At 59.7% G+C, this 16,201-nt stretch overlaps 1 non-coding gene across 1 annotated transcript; it reads left to right on the top strand.

The window, feature by feature from the left end:
- Positions 1-12,420: 12,420 nt before the first annotated feature.
- LOC131862973 (5S ribosomal RNA) lies at positions 12,421-12,539 on the top strand. Its single transcript, XR_009361908.1, has one exon. It is a non-coding gene; the product is annotated as a 5S ribosomal RNA (ribosomal RNA).
- Positions 12,540-16,201: the final 3,662 nt, after the last annotated feature.

Below are 16,201 nucleotides of genomic sequence, written 5' to 3' on the forward strand. Positions count from 1 at the left end.
AAACGGAGATATATATCCAATTGCAACGAAGGAACGTGCCAAAGATCGAGAACAATGGCAGAAATGCTAGTAACGTGCACTTCGGGACCAACGCATCACCGGAAGACAACCGCCAAACATCGAAAGAGTCGCGATGCTCCGCAACCTACGTGCAAAGCGGTCGCACACCGGGTAAGGGAGTGAGAGCCCCAAACATAGCTGGGCGAGGCGCTCACTCCGCTCTTTAATATCTCGTTAATACCGCCAAGGAAATGGCACAAGCACACACACACAAGCATCCTCGGAAGAGGACAGTTCGAGTGACAGGTCAAATCCAAGAGTTCCGAAGACTACCTCCAGGAACAATCGGGAACAAGACCGATTACAAGTCGTCGAGTCTGTTACTGGGCGAACACGAGATGCGCACAGGAAATCGATCAGCCCTCACAATGGCCCAAGGCCAGAGATCGGACTGCTACGATTTACCCCAACAATCATCGTGCCACTCTTCGCAGAGAGGTGATAGACGCCAACGAGCCCGCGCATAGCAATCGAGGTGTAAAAAGGGCGTTGAAGGCAGGAAGCCTGGACGAAAGAGGCTACGAGGTCACCTCGAAGCGGTCTAAGAATCGGGCGCACTTGGGGCGACTACCAGTGCCAACCCCTTATCCCGCGGTGCGTCCGACACACAGAAATTTCCAAGGCGGCCAAGGAGCCTCCCCGCATAGCAATCGGGGTGTGAGGTTACGGATGCAGCATTGATAGCAATCGAGGTGTGAGGCGAAGGATGCAGAAGTGAGAGCCGAGGGATGTAGCAGAGATAGCAATCGGGGTGTGTGATGCAGAAGAGATAGCAATCGAGGTGTGCGGTGGGAAGGGCCCAGCAGCCAGAATGCATGAAGCGACGGATGAAGCAGTGATGACAACCGGGCTGTGAGGAGAGGAGGGATGCAGCCAAGAAAGCAATCAGGGCTCGAGGCAAGGGATGCATCAAGGATAGCAATCATGTTGTGAGGCGAGATTCCAAAGGCTAAACGTGAGAGGCTGCAGGGTCGACTCAGAGAGGTCTATGCATGTGAGAGGCTGAAAGCAAGGTCGACTCGGAGCGGTCTATGCATCGGGCGCGCTTGGGGCGACTACCAGTGCCAACCCCTTATCCCGCGACGCGTCCGACAAAGAGAACGTTCCAAGGCGGCAGAGGAGGTTACCAGCCGAAGGATGCAGTAGCAATAACAGGTATAGTTCCGCGGCGGCCGAGAAGACTCACCGCATAGGAATCGGGATGCGAGGCGAGGGATGCGGCGGGAAGGCCCCGACGGCTAAACGGAAGAGGCTGCAGGGCCGCCTCGGAATGGTCCAAGCATCGGATGCGATTGGGACGACTACCAGTGCCAACCCCTTATCCCGCGATGCGTCCGATACACAGATAGTTCCAAGGCGGCCGAGGAGCCTCACCGCATATCAATCGGGGTGCGAGGCGAGGGATGGGGCGGGAAGGCCCCAACGGCTAGACGGAAGAGGCTTCAGGGCCACCTCGGAATGGTCCAAGCATCGGACGCGCTTGGGGCGACTGCCAGTGCCAACCCCTTATCCCGCGATGCGTCCGATACACAGATGGTTCCAAGGCGGCCGAGGAGCCTCACCGCATAGCAATCGGGGGTGCGAGGCGAGGGATGGGGCGGGAAGGCCCCAACGGCTAGACGGAAGAGGCTTCAGGGCCGCCTAGGAATGGTCCAAGCATCGGACACGCTTGGGGCGACTACCAGTGACAGCCCCCTATCCCGCGATGCGTCCGATACGAAGATGGTTCCAAGGCGGCCGAGGAGCCTCACCGCATAGCAATCGGGGTGCGAGGTGGGGGATGCGGCGAGATGGCCCCAACGGCTAGACGGAAGAGGCCACAGGGCCGCGTCGGAATAGTCCAAGCATCGGACGCGCTTGGGGCGACTACCAGTGACAACCCCTTATCCCGCGATGCGTCCGATACGAAGATAGTTCCAAGGCGGCCGAGGAGCCTCACCGCATAGCAATCGGGGTGCGAGGTGGGGGATGCGGCGAGATGGCCCCAACGGCTAGACGGAAGAGGCTGCAGGGCCGCCTCGGAATAGTCCAAGCATCGGACGCGCTTGGGGCCACTACCAGTGACAACCCCTTATCCCGCGATGCGTCCGATACGAAGATAGTTCCAAGGCGGCCGAAGAGCCTCACCGCATAGCAATCGGGGTGCGAGGTGGGGGATGCGGCGAGATGGCCCCAACGGCTAGACGGAAGAGGCCACAGGGCCGCCTCGGAATAGTCCAAGCATCGGACGCGCTTGGGGCGACTACCAGTGACAACCCCTTATCCCGCGATGCGTCCGATACGAAGATAGTTCCCAGGCGGCCGAGGAGCCTCACCGCATAGCAATCGGGGTGCGAGGCGAGGGATGCGGCGAGATGGCCCCAAAGGCTAGACGGAAGAGGCTGCAGGGCTGCCTCGGAATAGTCCAAGCATCGGACGCGCTTGGGGCGACTACCACTGCCAACCCCTTATCCCGCGATGCGTCCGATACACAGATAGTTCCGAGGCGGCCGAGGAGGTGGGGGATGCAGCGAGATGGCCCCAACGGCTAGACGGAAGAGGCTGCAGGGCCGCCTCGGAATAGTCCAAGCATCGGACGCGCTTGGGGCGACTACCAGTGACAACCCCTTATCCCGCGATGCGTCCGATACACAGATAGTTCCGAGGCGGCCAAGGAGCCTCACCGCATAGCAATCGTGGTGCGAGGTGGGGGATGCGGCGAGATGGCCCCAACGGCTAGACGGAAGAGGCTGCAGGGCCGCCTCGGAATGGTCCAAGCATCGGATGCGCTTGGGGCGACTACCACTGCCAACCCCTTATCCCGCGATGCGTCCGATACACAGATAGTTCCAAGGCGGCCGAGGAGCCTCACAGCATAGCAATCAGGGTGCGAGGCGAGGGATGCGGCGAGAAAGCCCCAACGGCTAGACGGAAGAGGCTTCAGGTCCGCCTCGGAATGGTCCAAGCATCGGACGCGCTTGGGGCGACTACCAGTGACAACCCCTTATCCCGCGACGCGTCCGATACACAGATAGTTCCAAGGCGGCCGAGGAGCCTCACCGCATAGCAATCGGGGTGCGAGGCGAGGGATGCGGCGAGAAGGACCCAACGGCTACACGGAAGAGGCTTCGGGGCCGCCTCGGAATGGTCCAAGCATCGGACGCGCTTGGGGCGACTACCAGTGACAACCCCTTATCCCGCGACGCGTCCGATACACAGATAGTTCCAAGGCGGCCGAGGAGCCTCACCGCATAGCAATCGGGGTGCGAGGCGAGGGATGCGGCGAGAAGGACCCAATGGCTAGACGGAAGAGGCTTCGGGGCCGCCTCGGAATGGTCCAAGCATCGGACGCGCTTGGGGCGACTACCAGTGACAACCCCTTATCCCGCGACGCGTCCGATACACAGATAGTTCCAAGGCGGCCGAGGAGCCTCACCGCATAGCAATCGGGGTGCGAGGCGAGGGATGCGGCGAGAAGGACCCAACGGCTAGACGGAAGAGGCTTCGGGTCCGCCTCGGAATGGTCCAAGCATCGGACGCGCTTGGGGCGACTACCAGTGACAACCCCTTATCCCGCGACGCGTCCGATACACAGATAGTTCCAAGGCGGCCGAGGAGCCTCACCGCATAGCAATCGGGGTGCGAGGCGAGGGATGCGGCGAGAAGGACCCAACGGCTAGACGGAAGAGGCTTCGGGTCCGCCTCGGAATGGTCCAAGCATCGGACGCGCTTGGGGCGACTACCAGTGACAACCCCTTATCCCGCGACGCGTCCGATACACAGATAGTTCCAAGGCGGCCGAGGAGCCTCACCGCATAGCAATCGGGGTGCGAGGCGAGGGATGCGGCGAGAAGGACCCAACGGCTAGACGGAAGAGGCTTCGGGTCCGCCTCGGAATGGTCCAAGCATCGGACGCGCTTGGGGCGACTACCAGTGACAACCCCTTATCCCGCGACGCGTCCGATACACAGATAGTTCCGAGGCGGCCGAGGAGCCTCACCGCATAGCAATCGGGGTGCGAGGCGAAGGATGCGGCGAGAAGGACCCAACGGCTAGACGGAAGAGGCTTCGGGTCCGCCTCGGAATGGTCCAAGCATCGGACGCGCTTGGGGCGACTACCAGTGACAACCCCTTATCCCGCGACGCGTCCGATACACAGATAGTTCCAAGGCGGCCGAGGAGCCTCACCGCATAGCAATCGGGGTGCGAGGCGAGGGATGCGGCGAGAAGGACCCAACGGCTAGACGGAAGAGGCTTCAGGGCCGCCTCGGAATGGTCCAAGCATCGAACGCGCTTGGGGCGACTACCAGTGACAACCCCTTATCCCGCGACGCGTCCGATACACAGATAGTTCCGAGGCGGCCGAGGAGCCTCACCGCATAGCAATCGGGGTGCGAGGCGAGGGATGCGGCGAGAAGGACCCAACGGCTAGACGGAAGAGGCTTCAGGGCCGCCTCGGAATGGTCCAAGCATCGGACGCGCTTGGGGCGACTACCAGTGACAACCCCTTATCCCGCGACGCGTCCGATACACAGATAGTTCCGAGGCGGCCGAGGAGCCTCACCGCATAGCAATCGGGGTGCGAGGCGAGGGATGCGGCGAGAAGGACCCAACGGCTAGACGGAAGAGGCTTCAGGGCCGCCTCGGAATGGTCCAAGCATCGGACGCGCTTGGGGCGACTACCAATGACAACCCCTTATCCCGCGACGCGTCCGATACACAGATAGTTCCGAGGCGGCCGAGGAGCCTCACCGCATAGCAATCGGGGTGCGAGGCGAGGGATGCGGCGAGAAGGACCCAACGGCTAGACGGAAGAGGCTTCAGGGCCGCCTCGGAATGGTCCAAGCATCGGACGCGCTTGGGGCGACTACCAGTGACAACCCCTTATCCCGCGACGCGTCCGATACACAGATAGTTCCGAGGCGGCCGAGGAGCCTCACCGCATAGCAATCGGGGTGCGAGGCGAGGGATGCGGCGAGAAGGACCCAACGGCTAGACGGAAGAGGCTTCAGGGCCGCCTCGGAATGGTCCAAGCATCGGACGCGCTTGGGGCGACTACCGTTGCCAACCCCTTATCCCGCGATGCGTCTGATACACAGATAGTTCCGAGGCGGCCGAGGAGCCTCACCGCATAGCAATCGGGTTGCGAGGCAGATTATTGGGAAGGGAACCCCCTGGGATGCGGCTCAAGCAGTGCCCAAAGGGACTGGAATGCGGAATCACATCGAGAGACCCAAATGCTATACGAGGGCTCAAATCGAATTATCGATTTGGCCACGACATGGACGCATCGGAACGACTACCTTTGCCGAACCACTCGCAATTGCATCCATACCGAAACCAATAGACATTTCCGTTAGAGCCCTCGCATAGCATTCGGGAATCTCGCATGCCCCTCTAAATCGACCAATGCTGGCGCTCAATGAAAATCCGAGCGCTACCACCGTTCGAGCGCCAGCATTGGTCGAGTTAGAGGGGCACGGGGGAGAATGCTCCAGTCAACACCTCCCCTATATAAGTTATTTGTCCGATTCTCGCACAACCGTAGTCTGCCTCGTCGAATCAAACAACGGTCCCAGATTCCGACTTCCGTTCCGTAGAGACCCAAAAGCTAGATGGAGGCTCGCAAGAAAGAGAGTCGGCGCATAGCAATCGGGTTTCTCGAACGTTTAGGGACCGAGCTCACTTGCGGATAGGGCAAAATCCGCCAAGCAACCCAAAAGCTAGACGGGGGCTCGAATCGAATCGCCTAGGCGGCCACAACAACGACGTGTTGGATCGACTACCAGTGCCAAACCATTCAGCAAGACTAGTCTGTGTCGAGGCCGGATAGAGATTCTCAGAGAGCGCCCGCATAGCATTTAGGAGACCTGCCGCGTCCCTCACACTCGACAAATGGTGGTGCACGTTTATAAATCCGAGCGATCCCAACCCTTTCAAGCACCAACATCGGTCGAGATAGAGGGGCACGGAGGGGGCTGCGTGAGACAACACAGTCCCCTATATAAGTTATTTGTCCGATTCTCACACATCCGAAGAATGGTCATCAAATCGGACAACAGCCCAAACTTCCGACTTCCGTCCCAGAAAGCCCAAGAGCTATCTAAAACGTTCATGGCCGGAACTCGATCGCGGCTATACCAGTCCGCCAAGCAACCCAAAAGCTAGACTGGAGCTCTAGTCGAATCACCTCTGTGGCCATTGCAAGGACGTGTTGGAGCGACTACCATTGCCGAACCATTCCGCAGGTCGAGTCCATACCAAGGCCGCATAGAGATTCACGATGAGCTCCTGCATAGCAATCAGGAGACTTGCCGTGTCCATCACAATCGATAAATCCTGGTGCAAGATTTTTGCATCCGAGCGCTCCAACCAGTCGAGCACCAGCATCAATCGACATAAACGGGCACGGGGGGAGGATGCTCGAGAACACTACCTCCCCTATATAAGTTATTTGTCCGATTCTCAAGCAGCCGAAGTCTGGTCATCGAATCGGGTCAAAGACCACAACTTCCGACTTTACCCACAATGCAAGTCATCGAATCGAACATCGGCCCCCGAGTCGGACTCCATGCGTATGTCAGGTCATCGGACCCAAATTCCGCCTTCCTGCGCATGGCGGGCCATCAATATCAACTCGGTCATCGGACCCAAACTCCGCCTTTTTGCGTATGGCACGCCTTCAAATCGGTCATCGGACCCAAATTCCGCCTTCCTGTGCATGGCGGGCCATCAACATCAACTCGGTCATCGGACCCAAATTCCGCCTTTCTGCGCATGGCACGCCATCAACTCGGTCATCGGACCCAAATTCCGCCTTCCTGCGCATGGCAGGTCATCGGACACAAATTCAGACCTCGCCAATATGCCTACGTATCGAATCGGTCATCGGACCCAACTTCCGACTTCATCCATACTGTAGGGTCTTTGAGGTTGGCGCGGTGCGCTCAACCCAGGGAGTCGACCCATCGAAGCATACACCTCCCCTATATAAGCTATTTGTCCGATTCCCACACCTGTGTAGTTTGCACCTCTGACCAGGACATCGACCCCAACTTCCGAACTCGACTGCAACGACGGCACCAGCGCCTTGGTGCGCACCTTGCGACGCACAGTCCCAACATTCGCCTTCCTGCACATGGCAGGTCATCGGACCCAAATTCCGACCTCGCGAGTATGCCTACATATCGAATCGGTCATCGGACCCAACTTCCGACTTCATCCATACCGTAGGGTCTTTGAGGTTGGCGCGGTGCGCTCAACCCGGGGAGTCGACCCAACGAAGCATACACCTCCCCTATATAAGCTATTTGTCCGATTCCCACACCTGTGTAGTTTGCACCTCCGATCAAGACATCGACCCCAACTTCCGAACTCGCCTCCAACGACCGAACCAGCGCCTTGGTGCGCACCTTGCAACGCACAGTGCCAACATTCGCCTTCCTGCACGTGGCAGGTCATCGGACCCAAATTCCGACCTCGCGAGTATGCCTACATATCGAATCGGTCATCGGACCCAACTTCCGACTTCATCCATACCGTAGGGTCTTTGAGGTTGGCGCGGTGCGCTCAACCCGGGGAGTCGACCCAACGAAGCATACACCTCCCCTATATAAGCTATTTGTCCGATTCCCACACCTGTGTAGCTTGCACCTCCGATCAGGACATCGACCCCAACTTCCGAACTCGACTAAAAAGACCGCACCAGCGCCTTGGTGTGCACCTTGCAACGCACAGTGTCAACATTCGCCTTCCTGCACATGGCAGGTCATCGGACCCAAATTCCGACCTCATGAGCATACCTACTAATCGAATCGGTCATCGGACCCAACTTCCGACTTCATCCATACCGTAGGGTCTTTGAGGTTGGCGCGGTGCGCTCAACCTGGGGAGTCGACCCATCGAAGCATACACCTCCCCTATATAAGCTATTTGTCCGATTCCGACACCTGTGTAGTTTGCACCTCCGCTCAGGACATCGACCCCAACTTCCGAACTCGCCTGCAACGACCGAACCAGCGCCTTGGTGCGCACCAAAAGTGCGCACTTTTGGAGGGCACTTTTCTGCGCTCCAAAGGTGCGCACTTTTGGAGGGCACTTTTTGGAGGGCACTTTTCTGCGCTCCAAAGGTGCGCACTTTTGGAGGGCACTTTTTGGAGGGCACTTTTCTGCGCTCCAAAGGTGCGCACTTTTGGAGGGCACTTTTTGGAGGGCACTTTTCTGCGCTCCAAAGGTGCGCACTTTTGGAGGGCACTTTTTGGAGGGCACTTTTCTGCGCTCCAAAGGTGCGCACTTTTGGAGGGCACTTTTTGGAGGGCACTTTTCTGCGCTCCAAAGGTGCGCACTTTTGGAGGGCACTTTTTGGAGGGCACTTTTCTGCGCTCCAAAGGTGCGCACTTTTGGAGGGCACTTTTTGGAGGGCACTTTTCTGCGCTCCAAAGGTGCGCACTTTTGGAGGGCACTTTTTGGAGGGCACTTTTCTGCGCTCCAAAGGTGCGCACTTTTGGAGGGCACTTTTTGGAGGGCACTTTTCTGCGCTCCAAAGGTGCGCACTTTTGGAGGGCACTTTTTGGAGGGCACTTTTCTGCGCTCCAAAGGTGCGCACTTTTGGAGGGCACTTTTGTGCACTCCAAAGGTGCGCACTTTTGGAGGGCACTTTTCCTGTGCTCCAAAGGTGCACACCTAGGTGAGCACCTTCGACCACACCTTGTAGCACACCAAACTCTGACTTTCGACTTCATCCGCAATGCAGGGTCTTTGAGGTTGGCGCAATGCGCACAACCAGGGGAGTCGACCCATCAAACCCAACACCTCCCCTATATAAGCTATTTGTCTGATTCTCATACATGCGTAGCCTGCAGGAGCAATTAGGACATCGACCCCAACTTTCGGCTTCTAAACGAAAACAAGGTCTTTGAGGTTGGTGTAATGCGAACAACTAGGGGAGTCAACCCATCAAACCCAACACCTCCCCTATATAAGCTATTTGTCTGATTCTCATACATGTGTAGTCTACAGGAGCAATTAGGACATCGACCCCAACTTTTGACTTCTTAACGAAAACAAGGTCTTTGAGGTTGACGTAATGCGCACAACCAGGGGAGTCGACCCATCAAACCCAACACCTCCCCTATATAAGCTATTTGTCCGATTCTCATACATGTGTAGCCTGCAGGAGCCATTAGGACATTGACCCCAACTTTTGACTTCTTAACGAAAACAAGGTCTTTGAGGTTGGCGTAATGCGCACAACCAAGGGAGTTGACCCATCAAACCCAACACCTCCCCTATATAAGCTATTTGTCTGATTCTCATACATGTGTAGCCTGCAACAACGATTAGGACATCCACCCCAACTTCTGAATTCGTCTGCGTTGACCGCACCAAAGGTGCACGCCTTGGTGCTCACCAAAATCCGACTTCCGACTTCTTCTGCTATGCGGGGTCTTTGAGGTTGGCGCAGTGCGCACAACCAGGGGAGTCAACCCACCGAATGCAACACCTCCCCTATATAAGCTATTTGTCTGATTCTCATACATGCGTAGACTGCAGCAATGATTAGGACATCCACCCCAACTTTTGACTTCTTAAACAAGACAGGGTCTTTGAAGTTGGTGCAGTGCACACAACCAGGGGAGTCGACCCATCAAACGCAACACCTCCCCTATATAAAGCTATTTGTCCGATTCTCATACGTGTAGTCTGCAGCAGCGATTAGGACATCGACCCCAACTTCCGAATTCGTTTGCATTGACCGCACCAAAGGTGCACGCCTTGGTGTGCACCCTGGAGTGCACTTTGGTGCTCACCTCGGTGCACACTTTGGTGTGCACCTCGGTGTGCACCAAAGGTGCGCACCTTGGAGCGCACCAAAGGTGTACACTTTGGAGCGCACCACATAGGGTCTTTGAGAGGTTGGCGCAGTGCGCACACCAAGGTGGGTGTTGAGGTGCGTGCCGAGGTGGGTGGGTGCTAGGGTGCGCTCCATGGTGGGTGCCAGGGTGGGTGCGTGCTAGGGTGGATTCCAAAGAGGGTCATAGGGTGGGTGCCAAGGTGGGTTGGTGATATAGTGGGTTCAAAGGTGGGTACTAGGGTGGGTTCCAAGGTGGGTCACAAGTTGGGTGCCAGGATGCGTGGGTGTTAGGTTGGGTGCCAAGGTGGGCTCCTGCGTGGGTGGGTGCTAGGGTGGGTTTCAAGGTGGACGCGAGGGCGGGTGCCAAGGTGGGTAACAAGTTGGGTGTTAGGATGGGTGAGTGCTAGAGTGGGTGCCAAGGTGGGTGGGTGCTAAGGTGGATGCCAAGGTGGTTCACAGGGTGGGTGGGTTCTAGGGTGAGTTCCAAGGTGGGTCACAGGTTCAGTGCTAGGGTGGGTGTCAAGGCGGGTGTCGAGGTGCCTGGGTGCTAGGGTGTGGATGCCAATGTGGGTCATAGGGTGGGTACTAGGGTGGGCTGCAATGTGGGTGCCAAGGTGGGTAACATGCTCGGTGGGTTCTAAATTGGGTGCCAGGGTGGGTGTGCACCCACCTTGCCCGAGGTGGGTGCCAAGGTGCCAGTGTGGGTGGGTGCTAAGGTGGATGCCAAGGTGGGTGAGAAGGTGGGTGATAGGTTGAGTGGTAGGATGGGTGGGTGCCAAGATGGGTCACAGGGTGGGTGCAAGGGTGGGTAGGTGCTAGGGTTGGTGTCAGGGTGGGTGGGTGCTAGGTTGGGTTCCAAGGTGGGTGCGAGGGTGAGTGTCAAGGTGGGTCACAGGTTAGGTGCTAGGATGGGTGAGTGCTAGGGTGCAAAGGTGCCAGGGTGGGTGCTAGGATGGGTCGATGCTAGGGTGAGTGGCAAGGTGGGTCCACAAGTGTCAAGGTGGGTGCCGAGGTGGGTGCCAAGTCGGCGACTGCTATGGTGGATGCCAAGGTGGGTCACGGGGTGGGTGCCAAGTTGCTAGGTTGGGTTCCAAGGTGGGTGCCAACGTGGGTGCTAGGGTGCGTGGGTTAAAGGGTGTGTCACAACGTGGGTGCCAGGATGGGTGCGCACCCACACTGGCCAAGACGGGTGCGGGTGCAAGGTTGGGTTCCAAGCCCGGTCACAGGCTGGGTGCTAGGATGGGTGGGTGCCAAGGTGGGCACCAGGGTGGGTGCACCCACCCTGGCCAAGGTGGGTCACGGGGTGGGTCCTAGGGTGGGTAACGGGGTGGGTACTAAGGTGCGTGCCAAGGTGGGTCATAGGGTGGGTGCCAAGGTGGGCACCAGGGTGGGTGTGCACCAACCCTAGCCAGGGTAGGTCACGGGGTGGTTGTCGGGGTGGGCGTCAAGGAGCCAAGGTGGGTGGCAAGTAGCCAAGTTGCGTGCCAAGGTGGGTGTCGGGGTGGGTGCCAAGGATCCAAGGTGGGTGCCAAGGAACCAAGGTGGGTGTCTGGGTGGGTGCCGAGGTGGGAGCCAGGGTGGGTCCCAAGGTGAGTGCAAAGGTGGGTGCCAGGGTCAAGGTGAGTGCCAATGTGGGTTCCAAGGTGCCAGGGTCAGGGTGAGTGCCAATGTGGGTTCAAAGGTGCTAAGTTGGGTGCGAGGTTGGGTGCGAGGGTGGGTGGGTGCCAAGGTGTGCTAGGTGGAAGCCCGGGTGGGTCGGCATCCCATGGGTGTCGAGTTGGGTGCCTGATGGGTGCTTCTTGTCAAGTTTTAGTCGTCGGGACTCATTTCGAGCCTTAGAGGTCGTTTCTTGTCCGGTTGCCCTGTCTTCGACCTGGGAACCCAATTTTGGTCCTCGGGTCCCATTTTTTTTTGTCTCGCATCCCACTTTTGGCCTGTGGCCTTTTCGGGGTCGATTCTCGTTTTGGGCATCAGAGCATGTTTCTTCTCCTAAAACCCAATATTTGTTTATTAAGTCTCGGAACACATTTTTGTTCTCGTGGACCCATCATGGGTCTTGGAACGCATTTGTGGTCCTTGGGTCCCATTTTGCATCCCGAAACTTGTGTTTTGGTGCTTGATCCCTATTTTGGGTGCCCACCTTGCACCAAGTGCGCACCCGGGGCAAACCGAGCGCCTTGGTGCACCGGGGCAAGATCGAGCGTGCACCCGAGGCGCCCCGAACATGCACCAAGGTGCACTCGGCCCACATGTGAGCGCAGGTCGTTGCGCCCGAGGTGGTGTGTGGGCACCGCGTTGCAGACGGGACACTGCACGCACACGACGCCCCCTCCAGGTGCACGCACGTAGGCCGGGCCGGGTGCACACCCGACGCCCTAGCAAGGTGCGCGCACCCGGGCAGGGCTCACACTTGGCGAACGGGGCGCACTTCGCGAGGGAGGGTGTGCACCTCGACGGGGGTGGGTGGCCGGGGTGGATTCGCACGTGGGTCGCGGTTTGCTAAGTACACACTGCGACAAGCTCATAACGGGTGCGATCATACCAGCATTAGTGCACCGGATCCCATCAGAACTCCGCAGTTAAGCGCGCTTGGGCCGGAGTAGTACTGGGATGGGTGACCTCCCGGGAAGTCCCGGTGTTGCACCCTTTTTTAGTTTTTCGCCGGGCGTCGCAATGCTATTTGAATAAACCTTTTGCCCGTTTGCGTTCTCGTCGGGGCCGGGCCGGGCCGGGGTGCGCTGCCCGCACTACCGCGCGCGCGGGGGCGACACCGAGCGCGCACCCGAGGCGCCCCGAGCACACAGGCCACGGTGCAACCCGGGCGTTGTGCGCGCACCCCGGTGCGCCCGAGGTGCTGCGCGCGCACCCAGGTGAAATCGGTGTGCACCTCGGCCAGTGCGCGCTCGGTCGAGTCGCGCACGTTGGCCAAGGTGCACGGTGATGTTTCTTACTCTAAGGTTCCGCACCAGACGCCCGGGACAGGTGAGCGAAGCTGGGCGGGGCCGGGTGCGCGGCCGGGGCAGGTGCACGCAGCTGGAGAGAGCTTTGGAGCACACTTCGGAGCGCACCAATGATGCGCTCCATTCAAAAGTTTCCTGAAAAGGCAAAAAAAGTTGAGATTATAGAATTTCCCACTTGAGAGATTGTAAAAAAAAAAAATTTAAAATGAAGGAAACGCGGGTGCCAAGGTGTGCGCAGCCCAGCCAAGGTGTGCGCACCAAGGCGCCCACCCTGGCGAAGGTGCACGCAAGGTGCGCACCCGAGGCAAACCGGACAATTAACCCAACTTTCGACTTCGCGCGCACCTTGGAGCGCACTTCGGAGCGCTCCTTGGTGCGCACCAATCTTGGGCACCTCGGAGTGCACCATGGCGCCCACCAAGGTGCGCACCCGGGGCAAACCGAGCTCCGACTTCGTGCGCACCTTGGAGCGCACGAAAGGTGCGCACCATGGCGCCCACCAAGGTGCGCAGCCCAGCCAAGGCGTGCGCATCAAGGTGCGCACCCTGGCGAAGGTGCGCACCCGGGGCAAACCGAGCTCCGACTTCGTGCGCACCTTGGAGCGCACAAAAGGTGCGCAACCCAGCCAAGGTGTGCGCACCCCGGTCAAACCGAGCTCCGAATCGTGCGCACCAGAGGTGCACGCCATCGTGCGCACCTTGGAGCACACTTCGGAGCCCTCCTTGGTGCGCGCCGATGTTGCGCACCTCGGAGCGCACCCGGGGAAAACAATGCAATTAACCCGACTTTCGACTTCGTGGGCACCTCGGAGCGCTCTCGGGTTCGCACCTCGGAGCACACCGAGGTGCGCACCTTTGATGCGCTGCCTTCACCAATTTCCAGAAAAGGCAAGAAAACATTGAGAAGGTGTGCGCACCGAGGTGCCCACCCTGGCGAAGGTGCACGCGAGGTGCGCACCCGGGGCAAACCGGGCTCCGACTTCGTGCACGCCGCACCTTGGAGCACACTTCGGAGCGCTCCTTGGTGCGCACCAGGGCGCGCAACCCAGCCGAGGTGCCCACCCCGGCGAAGGTGCACGCGAGGTGCGCACCCGGGGCAAACCGGGCTCCGACTTCGTGCACGCCATGGTGCCCACCGCGGCGAAGGTGCACGCGAGGTGCGCACCCGGGGCAAACCGGGCTCCGACTTCGTGCACGCCGCACCTTGGAGCACACTTCGGAGCGCTCCTTGGTGCGCACCATGGTGCCCACCAGGGCGCGCAACCCCGCCGAAGGTGCACGCGAGGTGCGCACCCGGGGCAAACCGGGCTCCGACTTCGTGCACGCCGCACCTTGGAGCACACTTCGGAGCGCTCCTTGGTGCGCACCATGGTGCCCACCAGGGCGCGCAACCCCGCCGAAGGTGCACGCGAGGTGCGCACCCGGGGCAAACCGGGCTCCGACTTCGTGCACGCCATGGTGCGCACCGCGGCGAAGGTGCGCACCCGGGGCAAACCGGGCTCCGACTTCGTGCACGCCGCACCTTGGAGCACACTTCGGAGCGCTCCTTGGTGCGCACCAGGGCGCGCAACCCAGCCGAGGTGCCCACCCCGGCGAAGGTGCACGCGAGGTGCGTACCCGGGGCAAACCGGGCTCCGACTTCGTGCACGCCGCACCTTGGAGCACACTTCGGAGCGCTCCTTGGTGCGCACCATGGTGCCCACCAGGCCGCGCAACCCAGCCAAGGTGTGCGCACCAAGGTGCACGCGAGGTGCGCACCCGGGGCAAACCGGGGTCCGACTTCGTGCACGCCGCACCTTGGAGCACACATCGGGGCGCTCCCGGGTTCGCACCGGCGTTGCGCACCGTGGTGGGCACCTCGGAGCACACCAAGGTGGGCAGCGAGGTGCGCACCTTTGATGCGATGCCTTCACTAATTTCCATAAAAGGCAAAAAAAAAACGAGATTTTAAAATTTCCGTTTTGAAAGATAGTGAGAAAAAGGGAATGCTGGTGCCATCTTGAGCCCGCCCTGGTGCGCAGCCCAGCCAAGGTGTGCGCACCAAGGTGCCCACCCTGGCGAAGGTGCGCGCCCGGGCAATTAATCCAACTTCCAACTTCGCGCGCGCCAGGGTGGGAGCGCACCCAACAACCGGGCCTGGGAAGAGCCAATGCGAGAAACCCCACCAAACGCTCTGACAAAAAAAGAGGGGGCGCTCCAGTAACCCCGCTTCGGAGCGCACCCTGGGCAAACCCAGCCAAGGTGCCCACCCCGGCCAAGGTGCAGGCGAGGTGCGCACCCGGGGCAAACCGGGCTCCGACAACGTGCACGCCGCACCTTGGAGCACACTTCGTAGCGCTCCCGGGTGCGCACCTCAGAGCACACCAAGGTGGGCAGCGAGGTGCGCACCTTTGATGCGCTGCCTTCACTAATTTCCAGAAAAGGCAAAAAAAAAAGGAGATTTTAAAATTTCCGTTTTGAAAGATAGTGAAAAAAACGGAACGCGCGTGCCATCTTGAGCCCGCCCTGGTGCGCAGCCCAGGTAAGGTGCCCACCCTGGCAAAGGTGCGCACCCGGGCAATTAACCCTACTTCCGACTTCGTGCGCGCCAGGGTGGCAACCGGGCCTCGGAAGAGCCAATGCGAGAAACCCCACCAAACGCTCCGACAAAAAAAGAGGCGGCGCTCCAATAACCCCGCTTCGGAGCGCAGCCGGGGCAAACCCAGCCAAGGTGCCCACCCCGACGAAGGTGCACGCGAGGTGCGCACCCGGGGCAAACCGGGCTCCGACAACGTGCACGCAGCACCTTGGAGCACACTTCGAAGCACTCCCGGGTGCCCACCGGCGTTGCGCACCGTGGTGGGCAGCGAGGTGCGCACCTTTGATGCGCTGCCTTCACTAATTTCCAGAAAAAGGCAAAAAAAAATGAGATTTTAAAATTTCCGTTTTGAAAGATAGTGAAAAAAAAGGAACGCGGGTGCCATCTTGAGCCCGCCCTGGTGCGCAGCCCAGGCAAGGCATGCGCACCAAGGTGCCCACCCGAGGTGCACACCCGGGGCAAACCGGGCTCCGACTTCGTGCAGGCCGCACCTTGGAGCACACTTCGGAGCGCTCCTTGGTGCGCACCATGGTGCCCACCAGGGCGCGCAACCCAGCCAAGGTCTGCACACCAAGGTGCCCACCCCGGCGAAGGTGCACGCGAGGTGCGCACCCGGGGCAAACCGGGCTCCGACTTCGTGCACGCCATGGTGCCCACCGTGGCGAAGGTGCACGCGAGGTGCGCACCCGGGGCAAACCGGGCTCCGACTTCGTGCACGCCGCACCTTGGAGCACACTTCGGAGCGCTCCTTGGTGCGCACCATGGTGCCCAC

This window comes from Cryptomeria japonica, unplaced genomic scaffold (genome assembly GCF_030272615.1).
Source record: "Cryptomeria japonica unplaced genomic scaffold, Sugi_1.0 HiC_scaffold_54, whole genome shotgun sequence".
Lineage (NCBI taxonomy): Eukaryota > Viridiplantae > Streptophyta > Pinopsida > Cupressales > Cupressaceae > Cryptomeria > Cryptomeria japonica.